Source organism: Stegostoma tigrinum, chromosome 17, assembly GCF_030684315.1.
Source record: "Stegostoma tigrinum isolate sSteTig4 chromosome 17, sSteTig4.hap1, whole genome shotgun sequence".
NCBI lineage: Eukaryota > Metazoa > Chordata > Chondrichthyes > Orectolobiformes > Stegostomatidae > Stegostoma > Stegostoma tigrinum.
In genome coordinates, this window is record NC_081370.1 from 41,962,717 (window position 1) to 41,980,366 (window position 17,650).

At 40.8% G+C, this 17,650-nt stretch overlaps 1 protein-coding gene and 1 long non-coding RNA gene across 4 annotated transcripts in view; one reads left to right on the forward strand and one right to left on the reverse strand.

The window, feature by feature from the left end:
• Positions 1–8,098, forward strand: part of LOC125459452 (uncharacterized) — a 56,195-nt gene extending 48,097 nt beyond the window's left edge. Inside the window, exon 4 of the long non-coding RNA XR_007249026.2 lies at positions 5,764–8,098. This is a non-coding gene — a long non-coding RNA (uncharacterized LOC125459452). The remainder of the gene's footprint in view (positions 1–5,763) is intronic.
• LOC125459451 (doublecortin domain-containing protein 1-like) overlaps positions 1–17,650 on the reverse strand; it is a 484,037-nt gene that overhangs the window by 309,636 nt on the left and 156,751 nt on the right. The gene's annotated exons all lie outside the window — the stretch shown is intronic.

The following is a 17,650-nucleotide window of genomic DNA, read 5'->3' on the forward strand; positions in this document are numbered from 1 at the left end:
AGATTATTTATGTAAATTACAAACATCTAAGGCCTGAAGTGACAAGCTACCACTTGTTTTTAGCTACCATGTATGCCACAATGATGATGGGCCATTTTGCAACTGGATTAATCCCAGAAGCTGTGAATTGAGGACCTTAAGTAATCACTAAGCATTTTAAGTACTTCAACTTGCGGTAGGGTGGAAAGGTCAACTATTGGTTTTCTCTGACAGAACTTAACTCAGGCTGAGGCAGGACTGTGGTGGGATTCACGTATGCCACCATCCTGCCTTGTTAAATCCGCTTCCTGATTCCAAACTTGCTATCAGCGAGAGCAGAAGATATATCATTGTAGAATCAAACAAAAGCCCTGAAAAAGTGAGGTTTTAACATCCATTTTACACTTCATGGAATTTGAGACCTTCATGAAGTCAGCATTCAGATTGCAATTTAGATTAACTCAGGCTTTAAACAGATAGATAAAGCACTGAGGATAGGAAACGTAGATAGGTGAAGCTGTCATGCATTCCTATGATGCCAGTATTGTAGGAATACAATACAATATCTGTTTACCTTAAATGACTTATCTCTCCACTGAATAAGAATGTTGCAAGTTTGAAATCATTCTTTGCTAATATCACCAGCGTGATCTATTGGAAATTTCCAGCCCTTGAAATAGATCAGCTACAATTAAAGAAATACTCCTCCGATGCCCAATCAATCTTAAAATGGTACCAGAAATATATACTTTAAAGGTAGCCAATAAATGAACTACATCTTGTTAAAATTCTTTAGAAACTTGAACCATGAAATATATAACATATTTTATAGAATAATTTTATATCGCTGGTATTCTGAAATAGCCCTATTATTTTATTCTTACGATGTGAAAACATTTGGCAAGGTCAATTGCCTAAGGTGGTGATGTTGGGCCACTTCAGAGGGTATGGAGTCAGCCACATGTGGGCTATGAGGTACATGCTGGTTAGAGCAGTTGAGATAATTTGCCACGTGTATTTTGTAACAAAATACAGTGAAAAGTGTCAGATATGTCACTACTCTCCAGCACCAGAAACTAAGTCAAAATATAGAATATAAAGGCAGAAAAGCAAGGAAATAAAGAAAAAGTATTGAATTTTACTGGACTTCTTGTTAAGTGCTCTGCATGGGACATGGCATGGTGGCCAGGCATTGGCTCCCTTCGCTGAAACTGCCATTGCTGGTATGAAAGTTGCCAGTCTTTGGCACCATCTCAACTCCACTGATACCTTTGCTGCTATGAGTCCTCACTGGACTGCACCAGGGTAGGCAGCATCGGTGGTGTTGCATGCTGTACCAGCCCAATCGCAAGTCCACCAGGTCTCTTACTGAGCCCAAACTCATCTCCACCGCCACCTCTATCAATCTGCGCTGGATGCAGAATCTGCCAGGAACATAAACTCGCCTCCACTGCTGCAGCCATGAGACCGCGCCAGGACCACCTCATGATCAAGAAGGCAACTCACCACCATCTTCTCGAGGGCAATTAATGATGGGCAATAAACCCTGGCCCAACCAGTGTGCTTACAAGTCAGGAACAAATTAAAAATAAAGTACACTGATGCTTTGACAACATTTTCTGCATAAGATTGCCCACCCCAATCAAATGGTTTTGCTTCTGACCATACCCTCAAATCCATTCTGCTCCTTGTCATTTCACATTTTTGTCATATCTAATTCTATTGAGTGAAGCCACCACAGTCTTACCAGACCATAAGGATGCTCTCTCATTAGAGACTGATGGTGATATTTTAACCTGAAGTTTACTACACTTCAAGCAAGGGAAGAGGTTGAGAGGGAGAATCCTTCATCGTTACCTGAGCTGGTGTGGAAATTGAATCCATGCTGTTTCACAAATGAGCTTTCCAGCGAACTGAGTTGACTGACTGCCAGCTATTGAGTAGCCAAGCTAAGGATCCCAATTTATGGATTACTAGTGTGGAAATAGTGAGAGACCAACTGAGGTTAATCAAGGATTAGAGGTTATGTGATCCTAAAACAGTCTCTTGTGACGCAGTGTCCCTACCTCTGGACCAAGAAGTATGATAGGGTTCAAGCCCCATTTGCTCCAGAGGTCTATCATTTTTATTTCTAAACAGATTGATTAGAAAGTATCTGTGATGCTAAAAGAGTCTGTTGTGGTGAAGTAACTGTGCCCCTGCCTCTGAGCAATGGGGCCCAGTTCAAGTCACACCTACGCCAGAGGTGTGTAAAATCACCTCTGGACAAATTGATCAGTAATATATCTATATGATCTCAATCCTCCGTTTAAAAAATATGTTCAATGCATGAGAGGATAGGAAGGTGAAGAGTTGAAAGTCCTTTAAAAACTACGTTACAGTTGGAGACAATGTGAGTAGTCAACCATCTAACAGAGATAAGAAAAAATGTATAGGATGACAAATTCAAGCTCAGAAGAAATAAGAGAAACAATAACGGTTAATATTTTAATGTTTGGTCATTATGATGTATTGCTGATTGATTTGATTGCATCTCCCACTGAAGATGTAGCTTTAACTTCCCCATTTGCTCAAGTTGTTGCTTTTGTTTATGAACAAGTAGAATAGAAAAACCATAAGTGGAGTCCCAGGTAGGCAAGATAATGAAGAAGGCATTTGGTACACTGGTCCTAATTGGTCAGTGCATTGAGTATAGAATTTGCGAAATCATGTTGCGCTGCACAGGACATTGGTTAGGCTACTTTTAGAATACTGCATGCTGTTCTGGTCTCCCTGCTATGAGAAGGATGTTGTGAAACTTGAAAGGGTTCAAAAAAGATTTACAAGGACGTTACTAGAGTTGGAGGGTTTGAGCTATAGGGACAGGCTGAATAGGCTGTGGCTATTTTCCCTGGAGTGTCAGAGGCTGAAGGGTGACCTTATAAAGGTTTATCAGCTCATGAGGGGCATGAATAAGGTGAATAGACAAGGACTTTTCCCCAAGTGAGGGAGTCCAGAACTAAAGGTTTAAGGTGAGAGGGGGCAAGATTTAAAAGGGACCACAGAGGGTGGTCCGTGTTTGGAATCAGCTGCCAGAGGAAGTTCTGGAGGCTGGTACACTGACAACATTTAAAAGGCACCTAGATGGGTATACATATAGTAGGGACTTAGAAAGATATGTGACAAATGCTGGCAAATGAGATTGGATTTATTTAGGATATCTGATCAACATGGACAAGTTGGACCAAAGGGTCTGTTTCCATGCTGCACAGCTCTATGACCCTATGACTGTACTTTCTACATTCCAAATATGAACTAAAATGGGTGTGGTATCCTTTGATGATCTATTGTAAAGAAACCATTCCAAGAAATAAGGTCTAAAACTTTACCTACATAACTGATTTATAATTTACAATTAGTCCTTTATTTACTCAATATGGCATAAATGTCTGTTATTAAGTGAAAATTGAACATCATTTACTTAATAAACTGCAAGGTTTTTTTTCAATACCTAGAGCTAAACATTTCACATGCTCGCCCTGTATGCAATTGGAAAAGCTGGGCTGTAACATAGAATTGCATACAATACATAACATAGAAACATGCCTGTTTCAAAGAACTGTCATACTGGACTCGAAACATTAGCTCTGCTCCTCTCTACACATACACTGCCAGAACTGCTGAGTTTCTCCAGCACTTTCTATTTTTATTACAAAACGGGCCATTTAGACAACCAGCCCATGCTGGTGTTCATGTTCTTGTTGAAAAGAGGTAAGTTAAAATTTAATAGAGGCATTCATGTCAAGAAAGATCCAAACAGAGTAAACGTAGAGAGACTGTTCTCAATAGCAGAAGGTTCAAGAAAAGAGAAGGCCTATATATAGTAAATGGCAAAAAACAATTGCTCCTTGAATGGTGAGTGGATAAAATCTGGAATGCTTCATGTGAAAGTGATATTGCAGCAAATTCAGTTGTCGCTTTCAAAAGAAAATTGGATAATTACATAGAACATAGAACATTACAGCACAGTACAGGCCCTTCGGCTCTCGATGTTGCACCGAACTGTGAAACCAATCTGAAACCAATCTGAAGCCCATCTAACATACACTATTCCATTACCATCCATATGTTTATCCAACGACCATTTAAATGCCCTTAAAGTTGTCGAGTCTACTACTGTTGCAGGTAGGGCATTCCACACCCTTACTACTCTCAGAGTAAAGAACCTACCTCTGACTTCTGTCCTATATCTATGACCCGTCAACTTAAACCTATGCCCCCTTGTGCTAGCCATCACTATCCAAGGAAAAAGTCTCTCACTGTCCATCCTATCTAATCTTCTGATCATCTTGCATGTATCCATTAAGTCACCTCTTAAGCATCTTCTCTCTAATGAAAACAGCATCAAGTCCCTCAGCCTTTCCTCATATGACCTTCCCTCCATACCAGGCAACATCCAGATAAATCTCTTCTGCACCCTTTCCAATGCTTCCACATCCTGAATTACCTGAAGAGTCCTTTTGTGGTGCAGTGGTGGTAACTTAGGTTCATGTTTCACCTTCTCCAGAGGTGTGTAATAATATCTTCGAGCAGGTTGGTTAGAAAAATAAGTTTAAAAAAATTCAATAATACAAAAGGGCAGGGGAGTGGTTCTAAGTGAATATAAGATAATAAAATGTGAGGCTGGATGAACACAGCAGGCCAAGCAGCATCTCAGGAGCACAAAAGCTGACGTTTCGGGCCTAGACCCTTCATCCTCTCTGATGAAGGGTCTAGGCCCAAAACGTCAGCTTTTGTGCTCCTGAGATGCTGCTTGGCCTGCTGTGTTCATCCAGCCTCACACTTTGTTATCTTGGAATTCTCCAGCATCTGCAGTTCCCATTATCTCTGGTTCTAAGTGAGGTGGTTTTGCAGAGAAGTACAGGTATGGTGGGCTGAATAGCCTCATTTTGTGCTGTAACTGTTCTATTTTCTATGCTAAGACTATCAAATAAATCAAATAGAGTAGTGTAGCTAACTCCAGATTTCTAAATAACCTCATGATGTTTGCTATATTTCTATATCTTCGTGGACATCAGATTCAACAGTGAAACAAAATACAAATCATTAAATGTCAGCTACTTATAGCAGTTCCAGCCAGCTGAAATTAAACTGAGCAGTGATTTTGCTGATATTACAGGCAATATGTACAGGTAAAAACGTTTGTTTACGATCTGTTTTAACTAGCACTTCGCTGTCATCTACTTGTCTATTTGAAGTCAATTTCACAACTAACTAGTTATGCTAATTTAGAAGCAGAAAAACAATAACTGAAGCCTAAGTTAAATAATCAAGGGAATGTAATTTTTGAAGTGCACAATCATATTATTCAATCAAATTTTTCACACAAAGCTAAAATGAATCCGAAACAGCAGGTGCTTTATGCTATATAATTTATACAGATAGATTTTTAAATTACTAAATTTAATTAACAACTCCTTACCACAACTAACTGAAAGTATTTTGAGGAGTCATTACTCTGAGCCAAACTTTGTGTAATTTGAAGACATTTTTATATTGGTGTTTCTTCCAATGTAACAAGGGGAAACTAGCATCAAGTAAACTAGTTCACTGGATTCACAAACTGTTTAACCCAGATTTTATTTCCATAGAGACATAGAAACATAGAGCCATAATAGTTCACCAATAGCATGAAGTTAATGAATGCACATCATGTCTTTTTATTATTTATTAGCGCATATATGTGTGTAGGGATCAATTTTAAGTCTATCCGCATGGTGTAAACTGTTTTATCTTGTGTTTCAGAAAAATTTAGATTACACATTGAGATACTTGTTTGGAGAGACGCAGGCTATGGATTTCTGCATATACACTCTCTGAGGCTAAGAGATAATGGGAACTGCAGCTGCTGGAGAATCCAAGACAACAAAATGTGGAGCTGGATGAACACAGCAGGCCAAGCAGCATCTTAGGAGCACAAAAGCTGACGTTTCGGGTCTAGACCATTCATCAGAGCTGTTTGCTCTGCAACAGTAAATAAGGCTCTTCAGCTCCCTATGTACTGCAACATAATAGGCTCTTAAATACAAAACTATTGTGTAGATCTTGAGATCACTCTTTTCACCTGCTCATTCTAAATTGGTGCCTTCTCTCTTACTGCTGTCAGAAACAGACGATCAGTTAGATCACTATGGATTACATGAATCTCATTATACAGTACTAAACAGGCTGCTGCACAGATCAAAACGAACAGGTTAGTTACCCACCCTGAAATCATTCTTTCCAACTGTAACCAGGGCTCTACAGATAGCAATGGATCTAATTACATTTCATTCCTGGCCTGAGTAGCGGAAACAAAAAGGATTCACTTTTAAATAGCACCTTTCGCAATTCAGGATGTGTCAAAGTTCTTTACATCTGATGAAGTACTTTTGAAATCTAGTCATTATTATAAAGTAGGGAATGCAACTGTGAATTTGTCGTTGGCAAAGTCATGCAAACGGCAGTATAATCATGACCACATAATCTATTTCAATAGTGTTGATTTTTACCTCAAATATTGATCAGCACAGCAGACAGAACACTCCTGTTTCTCTTCAAGATAGTATTAAGGAATATCTTAGGGCAAGAGCAGATGGGGCCAGCATTTCTTACCCGTCCTTAGTTGTCTTGAGAAGGTGATGGTGAGTTGCCCTTCCTGCAATCAATGGGAGCGGGTCAATCCATAGTGTTATTAGGGATGGATTTCTAGGATTTTGACTGAAGTGACAGTGAAGGAGTATTGGTCTAGATCCAAGCCAGAATGGTGTGTGATTTGGAAGGTGAAATGACTCCACAGAGGCGGTGTCCTGTCACCTTTATTTACATGTCGAGAGTCCTTGACACTGAGGCGCCAAGTGTCAAGGACTTAAGGGGAGGGGATGGCCTTGTGGTGTTATCGCTGGACAGTTAATCCAGAGACCCAGATAACATTTTGGGGACCTGGGTTTGAATCTGGCCATGGCAGATGGTGGAATTTTAATTCAATAAATATCTGGAATTAAGAATCTACTGATGACCGTGAATCCATTGCCAATTGTTGGAAAAACCCATCTGGCACACTAATGTCCTTTAGGAAAGGAAACTGCCATCCTTACCTGGTCTGACCTACATGTGATGCCAGACCCGCAGCAATGTGGTTGACTCTTAACTGCCCTCTGGGCAATTAGGGATGACCAATAAATGCAGCATAGCCATCGATGCCCTCAGTCCATGAATGAATAAAGAGAAAAAATCCAGCTCCCTCAGAGCCAGCTGTCAGTGCGAACAGGATGTCTGACATGCCTGTATTTATCTGTCAGCCAGGGCTCCCTGACTGAGCTAGGTTACCAGCCCCAAATAGATTCTAAATCTATGAAGTCCACCTGGTTGACCTCGTTACAATCACTACAGGAGGGACTTGCGAGTGGCGGCGGTACCCATGCATCTGCAGCTGTTGTGGTTTAAAAGATAAATTCACCATTTTCTTACCAGTCCATAGGGCTGCTCTCTCATTATGGAGAGGTGACTGTGGGAGTTTAATCTGAGGGTTACTGTGCCCTGGACAAAGAAAGAGGTTGAGAAGGTGAGTCCTTCATCTTGTGGTAGAGACCACGGAAACCGTTGTCAAAGGATGTTGCCTTACAGGTCAACAGCACACACTTCACATAACTATACATCAACTCCAATTAGTAATCAAAGAAGAAGAAGGAGAAAAATATTTTTAACCCTTTCAGAAGTGCATCATAATTTAGGCTCATCCTAATCTGCAGGTGTGGTTGCCTCAATCTATGAAGGTGAGAGATCATTGCATTCAACCACACTGCTACACCCACAATTACAACTGATACTGAAAGATCAGTAAAATGATATCTCTGTATTTAAAGACATATACATTATTAAAAAGGTGCGGGTACATTTTTGGAGTGAAACCATGCGACCGCTCAATAGATTATTGCTTTAAGTAAAACAAGGAATGTGAGTACCAACATAATAGGCATACAAAGTAAGATAATACTGATCAGAAAACATATTTTGTACAGATAATTATTCTTGAAGTCTGAACATAATAAATGGAGGTTTTTTTTGAAATGTCTAATAGAGATATTGTGAGGCTGTAGTATTTATTGGTATCGGTCAGATTTGGTCATCTTTAGCATAATTGTTTCCTTTGCCTGTTTCAATGATATAAACTTGAATAAAGAATGGATCAACATAGAGGCTAAAATGGTAACTTCAATACTAAACGTACATCCTCTAAGGATACAACCAGGAAGGATGTGGGCCCTGAAGAAAACAGATAACTGGTAAAAAGTGAGAAGTGAAATAAATCAGCATTCTCTTTCTTCACCACCAACACACAGCGGCAGCTGTGTGCACCACCTACACTGTGCATCATAGCAACTTGCCAAGCTTCCTTCAATCGCACCTTCCAAATCCATGATGTCCACCATCTAAAAAGCCAAGGCAGTGGACACATAGGAACATCACTACATGTTGGATCCCCTCTGAATCATAGAAACATAGGAGCAGGAGGAGGCCATTCAGCCCTTTGAGCCTGGTCTGCCATGGTTCACAATCATGGCTGATCATCCAACTCAATAACCTAATCCTGCTTTCTCCCCATAACATTTGATCCCATTCACCCCAAATGCTATATCTAATTGTCTCTTGAATAATTCAATGTTTTGGCATCAACTACTTCCTGTGGTCATGAATTCCACAGGCTCACCACTCTTTGCATGAAGAAATGTCTTCTCATCTCCATCCTAAATTGTTTCCCCAAATCCTCAGACTGTGACCCCTGGTTCTGGACAAACTCACCATTGGGAACATCCTCCCCGCATCCATCCTGTCCAGTCCTGTTAAAATTTTATAAGCCTCTATGAGATTCCCCCTCATTCGTGTGAACTCCAACAAAAGCAATCCCAACCTAGTCAATCTCTCCTCATACATCAGACATGCTATCCCTGGAATCAGTCTAGTAAACTTTCGCTCCCTTGAGAGCAAGCGCATTCTTTCCCAGAAAAGGAGATCAAAACTGAACACAATGCTCAATGCTTCACCAAGGCCCTGCTTAACCGCAACGATACATCCCTGCTCCTGTACTCAAAACCTCTCACAATGAGTACCACCAGCTGCACCTGCATGCTTACCTTCAGCGACTGGTGCACAAGGACATCCAGGTCCCACTGCACACTCCCCTCTCCCAATTTACAGCCATTCAGGTAGTAAACTGCTTTCTTGTCTTTGCTTCCAAAGTGAATAACTTCACATTTATCCAAATTATACTGCATCTGCCACTGATTTGTCCACTCACCCAACCTGTCAATGTCATGCTAAAGGATCTTTATATCCTTGTCACAGTTCACCTTCCCACCCAACTTGGTATCATTTGCAAACTTTGAGATGTTACATTTTTTCCTTCATCCAAATCATTAATATATATTGTGAATAGCTGGGGTCCCAGCACCAATCCTAGCGGCTTCCCAATTGTTACTGCCTGTCAATTTGAAAAGGACCCATAAACTCCTACTCTTTGTTTCCTCTCTGCCAAATAGTTTTCTATTCATCTCAACACATTTCCCCCAATCCCAAGCACTAATAATCTTACACATGAATCTCTCACATGGGACTTTGTCTGAAAAACCCAAATATATGACATTCATTGGCTCCCCCTTATCAACTCTACTAGTTATATTTTTATACAGCTCCAACAGATTTGTCAAGCATGACTTTCCCTTCAAAACTCCATGCTGACTCTGTCTGATCCTACCACTGCTTCCTAAATGCCCTGATTTAAAATCCTTGACAATGGATTTGAGAATTTTCCCCACTAATAATGTTCAGCTCACCAATCTATAATTCCCTGTTTTCTCTCTAGCTCCCTTTTTGAATATTGGACTGAAGTCCCTCCGATCTGCAGGAACTGTTCCAGAGTCTATAGAATCCTGTAAGATGACCACCAACACATCTATTATTTCTAGAGTCACTTCCTTAAGTACATTAGGTTATAGATCATCAGGCCTTCGGGATTTATTGGCCTTTAATCTCAACAATTTTCCCAGCACCATTTCTTCACTAATATTGATCTCCCTCAGTTCTTCCATCTCACTAAATCTTGCCACACACTGGCCAAAGAATTGTATGGAATGGAAATTGCAAACCACATTCAAAATGGCACCAGAACCCCAGACCCAGAAGTCCCACTAACCCAAGCCCCACCACCCCCATTTCTGACAGATCCTACTTTTGCCAACAGGAGTAAAGGTTTGGGATCGTATTCACACATAAGGGAAACTTGAACACAGCCATGTAAAACTAAACAAACCCCATTTTTGCTGGGGCAGTATCCATTTCCTGTAGTGTGTGACATAGGCTTTTTTTTAAGAGTAGACAAAACTGTTTGTAAAAGGTGGATAAGGTCTGTAGCATGTCAAGCCTTCAAGTTATTTACATACATTCTACTGCCTTTTAAACTTTAAATAAAAAAACTGCCTGTCACACTCTGAGAGGGGTAAAAAAAAATTGTTATTTCAATAGGTGCTTGTTGACATAAGCCTGGACCAATCATCATACTATTATTACGACTTACTGTTTCTACAACTTATCATTATCACAACGGGGGTGGGAGCTGTTATGGAAACACCTTTCATTAAAATCACTCCTCATTCTTTTAAACTCTAATAAATAAAGACCTAGGCTATTTTGTTGTTCTTGACTAATCAACTCACCCACTCATTCAACCTATCTATATCTTCTTGAAGATTCCTTATGCCTTCATCATAACATGACCTCCTATGTTTGTTTGCACTATCAGTGAGTTAGGATACATTACACTCTCCCCCTCCTCAAAGTCATTAATAGATACTGAACAATTGAGGTCCCAGGACTGATTTTTATGGTGCTTCACTATTTATGTCTGTTTACCACATAAAATCCCTACAAATCCAGACTTCCTGACTTCTGTATGCTAACCAATCCTCAATCCAGACTAATATTTTATCCCCAGTACAGTAAGCTTCCGTCTAGTGCAAGAACCTTGTATGTGTCACCTAGCTGAATGCCTTCTTGAAATCCAAATATACTACATTTGCCAATTCCACTTGATGAATTTTACTCGTCATATCTTCAGAGCTATCTCGCAAATTTGTCAAACATGATTTCTTTTTCATAAAACCACCTTAGCTCTATTTGATTATAGTAAGTTTTAATTAAAATCTTGCTTTTCTTTTTCTTATTGATGGTTCCAGCATTTTCCCGATAATAAATGTTAAGACTAACTGGCCTATAGCTTCCTACTTTCTGTCTCCCTCTTTTCTGGAACAGGGGCACTACATTAGCAATTTTCCAATCTGTTGGAACCCTCCTGAAATCCAATGACTTCTGGAATATTTTGACCACTGCTTTCAGTAACAATGCAGCCACATTGTTTAAAACCTTTGGATGTGGGCCATCAGGTCTTGGCCATCAGAACACGACTGCCTTCAGTCTCATTAGTTTGTCAAATACTTTGTCCCTTGTGATAGAGGCTGTTACAGACCTTTCCTTCCAGGAAGACCTTGTTAATCTGAGATCTTTGGGATGATTGCAGTGTCCCCCAACATGGAGACAGGTGCAACACATTGGCTTAAATTATCTGCCATTTTCCTGTTCCCCATTATTCTCCAGTCACATCCTCCAAGGGTCTTTTTTGTATATTTACAGAAGCTGTATTTCTTGGTGATTTACTTTCATAACCAACTTTCTCAATTTTACTAGCTTTTTTATCATCCATACATGGTTCAATCTTCTATTGAAGGCCTTCTGTTTGATTTGGTTAATTTTTTGCTGAGCTTTGTGAAATTGGTTTAATTGTTATTGTCAACAGCAGTTTTCTGTATTCTGCCTCATCAAAGACCTCATTTTAGTTCTATGCGCAGAACTCCTCTGAGACCTTACTTCCTGGTGAGGTAGCAGCTGAATCATTCTTATTCCTGGGACTGGCTGTAACACACTTGTGCCCAGTGACTCAATATGCGCAAATCCCACTATTTACAAGCTTCAATAATATCTGTAGTACGAATATCTGATCTGGTGGCTATGAATGACAAATCGTGAGATGGGGCCCCTTCATCAGTGCTGTGCTATTGTTCTCTTTCTCTTGGGTGTGGTGTGGCCAGACAAGTGTTACTTTTTGGATGTTTGAGAACAGGAAATTGGAAATGGTAAGGAATGGTGCTGGTCAGAAGACAAGAGTTCCAGGGTCACACCAGCTACATGCCTGAGAATTGAATGGCCATGTGCTAAGGTTCAGTAAAAGGCATAAGGCAATAATATATTATCATCCTAAATGTTCTGGTGAGGCTAAATGTCAGATTGACAATAACACATGTAATAAAATCGTGGATGAGGAAGAACAGTGTGTGTGATTAGTGGTCTATAAAGACATCGAACTTTCATTTCACAATTTGCAGAATCACAATCAAAGTATTGACTCAGGTTATGTTGCTACCCAGGAAAATGTAGATACTTACATTATTTTTTTTGTATGTCTGCTAACTCAAGACATTGCATAAGTCTGATCTTGGTAGAACACAATGAAATGATTATATTGCAGCCACTTTTAGTTTGTTAGATTCAAATTGTCTTACAAGACATTTTCATCAAAGAAAAATTAGGGCTTGTCTGAACATTAAATGAAGCATTTTGTTTTTCAACTGTCAGGGAACAGAATACAGTTGAGTTGGAATTGGGTAACTGCAAAATTTCTCAGCATAGCAGCTTAGGGCATTTTCAAGTCAAGACTAGATTCAACTCACCCTTTGTGTTAGGAGTGATGTTTAACTTTAATTTATATATCATATTTTTCATATTTTGCATATTGAAGAGGGGAAGATGATGATTTTTACAGTTTCCCTTGAGTGATTGGTGACAAGGAATCTATATGCCTGTGGATTTACATTCATTTTTAAAGGAGATTTTATAACCTAGAAATGGGAGAGAAGGGTGACAGCAGCCCAGTGTAATAAAAAATGTAGAAAAAGAACTCTACTGTTGCTTAGCAACAGGAGTCCATGAACTACAGAAAGTGGAATCTTCCATGCTTCTGGACAACATAGACAATGGGAAGTCAGTTAGGAAAATGTGGCAAGATTGGAAATATGAGATTCTCAACATTAAGAAAATACTCCAATTTTCTACCCAAGGCAAGACAAGAATTTTGTTACTGAATGGTGAGATGCCTAGTTGCATGAAGTAACAACTCATTGTTACCTAATCTCACATTATTTGTATGAAGTTTACTATTTTCTCAGAGAAACTAGACAGCAACTGTTCCCAACATAAAAGTCTGAGAAGGTTCCTCATAGCTTCAAGTTGCTGTTTGCACCTGTGGGCATCCACCTTGGCTAACCACCCCAACATGTCACAGCGTGTTCCTTGGCAGCAATTACCTACATCCTTTTCCCACAGAGGTTGGTGTTAGACACACATCAGCCTCACCGTATCATCATGGCACATCTCTGACTCACTTAGCATACAGACCGCCTCTTCAATACTGCACTTAGGAGAACTCCAACACCTTACATTGCAATGCTACTGACAGGCAGCTTTACACATAGGGGACAGGCATCTTTTTCATGTAATAGGGCAGGATGCCATCTCAGGAATCTTAGCTTGCTCTCAGCACTCATTCCTGTGTGCTTACTTTGATGTTCACTGCATCTTTGTCTTGCTTTGTCTTTTTGCACATTTTCACATCATCCAGAACCTATAGGTTCACAGTCCGTCTAACTTGCCTTCTAACTCAGTGCAAAGCCAGGCCAACATTAATCAGTCAAGGGAGTGAACATGTTGCCAGATGCCACCATACTCCATCGATCTCACACCTACAACATCATCAACAACAGTTTAAGTAGCAAACACACTGTATATGCAAACAATTGGCCCTGTTCCAAAGTCTAAGGGGACCTGTCTTCAACCAAGTCGAGGGGGTCTGTCATTAATCAGTCAGTCAATGATATCATCCAAACTCAGTCCAGGAATCTGGACATGATCAGTCAACTGTTTGGGGCAATCAGGGGTAAGGGTTCCATATCATTATCCAGGAATTAGGTCACAGTCAGGCAGCAGGTCATAACCAGTCATAATCAACTCAGGGAATAGTGGTGAGTCAGTCAGGGAGCTGCACAAGGATCTTTCAGTATTCTGGTCAGTCATCAGTCAGACATGTCGAGCACAGGAATAAACCCTTCATTCCAACTCATCAATGCTAATGAGATATTCTAGATAAATCTAGTCCTTTTTGCCAGTACTTGGCCAATATTCCTCTAAACTCTTCCTATTCATACATCCATACAGATGCCTTTTAAATGTAATTGTACCAGCTTTCATCACTTCCTCTGGCAGCTCATTCCATACAAGCACCACCTTTTATGTGAAACAGTTGCCCCTTAGGTCCCTTTTAAATCATTACCCTCTCGCCTTAAACCTATGCCCTCTAGTTTTTGACTCCCCCACCTGATCCATGCCCCTCATGACTTTACAGACCTCTATAAGGTTACTCCTCAACCTTCCATGCACCAGGGAAAATAGGCACAGTCTATTAACCCTCTCCCTATAGCTTAAATCGCCCAAAACTGGCAACATTCCAGTGAATATTTTCTGAAAACTTTCAAGTCTCACAAAATTATTCCTATAGGAAGTTGACCAGTATTGCATGTAATACACCAAAATTGGCCTAACCAATGTCCTGTACAGCCACAACATGACCTCCCAATTCCTGAACTCAATGCACTGACCAATAAAGGCAAGCATACCAAACACCTTTACTATCCTATATACCTGCGACTCCACTTTTAAGGAAATATGAACCTGCACTCCAAGGTCTTTTTGTTCAGTGATACTTCCTAGGATCTTAACCTTAAGTGTATTTGTCTTGCCCTGATTTGCAATTCCAAAGTACAACATCTCACATTTATCTAAATTAAACTCCATCTGTCACTCCTCGGCCCGTTGGCCAATCTGCTCAGGACCCCATTGTACTCTGAGATAACCTTCTTCGCTGTCCACCACACCTCCAATATTGGAATCATTTGCAAAGTTACTAACCATACATTATATGTTCACATCCAAAACCTTTATATAAATGTCGAAAGGCAGGTGACCCAACACTGATCCTTGTGGCACACCATTGGTCACAGACCTCCAATCTGAAAAGCAACCCTCCACGACCACCCTCTGTCTTCTACCTTTCAGCCACTTCTGTATCCAAATGGCTAGTTCTCCCCACATTCCATGTTATCTATCCTTGCTAACCAGTTCACCAATGACATACCTTGTCGAATACCTTACTGAAGTCCATATGGATCACATCCACTGCTCTGCCCTCATCAATCCTCCTTGGTACTTCTTCAAAAAACTCAGTCAAGTTCGTGAAACATGATTTCCCATGCACAAAGCCATGTTGACTCTCCCTAATCTGTCCTTGACTTTCCAGCTACATATAAATCCTGTCCCTCAGGATTGCCTCCAACAGTCTATTCACGACCAATTTCAGGCTCACCAGTCTATAGTTCCCTGCTTTATCCTTATGACCTTTCTTAAATAGTGTGGCACCACATTAGCCAGCCTGCAGTCTTCTGGCAGCTCACCTGTGGATATCGATGATACAAATATCTCAGCCGGGCCCAGCAACCACTTTCCGAGCTGCCCACAGACTTCTAGGGTACACCTGATAAGGTCCCAGGGATTTATCCACCTTTATGCTTTTTAAGACATCCAGCACCTTCTCCGCTGGACTAGGAACATTTTCTAAGATTTTGCTGAGATAACAAAGTGTGATACTGGATGAACACAGCAGTCCAGGCAGCATCAGAGGAGCAGGAGTCAGAGATAGTAGGAACCGCTGATGCTGGAGTCTGAGATAACATGGTGTGGTGCTGGATGAACACAGCAGGCCAAGCAGCATCTTAGGAGTGGGAAAGCTGACGTTTCAGGTCAGGATGATTTCTGAAGAACAGTCCACACCTGAAACATCAGCTTTCCTGCTCATCTCATGCTGTCTGGCCTGCTGTGACTTCTCAGTCAACTGTCCTGTCTTATCTCCTAAGAGGAGGTCACATTTTGCACCTTTTCTAGTAGGAACCGAATCAGAAAACTCTCCTGTATACACTTAATGAATTCCCCTCCACTGAAGCCTTTAACACTATGGCAGTCCCAGCCTATGTTTGGAAAGTTAAAATCCTACCATAACCACCCTTTTATTCTTACAGATAACTGAGATCTCTTTACAAATTTGTTTATCTACTTCCCACACTGTCGGGGGGTCTACAGTACAATCCCAATAAGGTGATCATTCCTTTCTTATTTCTCAATTCCACCCAAATAACTTCTCTGGACATATTGCCAGGAATATCCACCCTATGTATATCCATGATGTTATCCTTAATCAAAAATGACACCTTTCCTCTATTGTCCCCCTTTCTATCCTTTTATAGTGCCTTTACCCTGGAACATTAATCTGCCAGTCCTGCCCATCCCTGAGCCAAATCTCTGTCACTGCTATGATATTCCAATCCCAACCACGCCCTGAGTTCATCTGCCTTACCTGTTTAGCCTCTTGCATTGAAATAAATGCAGTTTAATTTATCTGTCCTAACTCATTCTCTGCTTTGTCAGTGTCTGCCCTGACTGTTTGATTTGCTCCTTTCTCCAATTGTACGAGTCTCAGATTGATCTTTTTCCTCACTAGCTCCCTGGGTTCTCGTCCCTGCCCACACCCCACTCCAATTACTAGCTTAAATCATCCCAAGTAGCTCTAGCAAATCTCCCACCAATGCATTAGTCCCCTTTCAATTCAGTTGCATTCCATCCTCCTTATGCAGATCACTTCTGTCCGGAAGAGATTCCAATGATTCAAAAATGTGAATCCCTCTCCCTTGTACCAGTTTCTCAGCCAGGCATTCATCTGCTCCATCCTCCTATTCCAACCCTCACTAGCTCATGGCACCAGGAGTAATTCAGTAATTACTACCCTTCAGGGCCACCTTTTAAAATTCCTACCTAACTTCCTATATTCTTTCCTCAGAATCTCATCCGTTTCTCTTCCTATGTCATTAATTCAAACGTGCACAATGACCTCCTCCTGGTCCCGCTCCTCTTTGAGAACATTCTGCACCTTCTCTGAGAGATCCTTGATTCTGGCATCAGGGAGGCCACACACCATTCTGATGTCTTGCTGTCAGCTGCAGAAACGTCTGTCTGTGCCTCTGACTGGGGAGACCCCTATCACAATTGATCACTCGGAACCTACATAACCCTCGTTACATTAGAGCTAGTCTTGGTAGCAGAAACTTCGCTGTCAGTGCTACATTCCCCTGAGAGTCCACCACCCCTACACCTTCCAAAACAGCGGACCAATGTGTGATGGGGATAGCCACAGGAGATTCTTGTTCTACATATCTCGCTGTCCTACCTTTCATGACTGTATCTGTGGTTTTTCTCCCTTCCTACAGCTGCCATTCACACAAAACCTACCTTCTGTAAATTTCTCATTGCCTCTAACTGCTGCTCCAACTAATCAATGTGATCCAATAGGATTCTCAACCAAACACACTTCCTGCAGACATCATCATTGTTAACATGGAAATTCTCCCTAACCTCTCACATCTGACAGGGAATACACATCACGCTA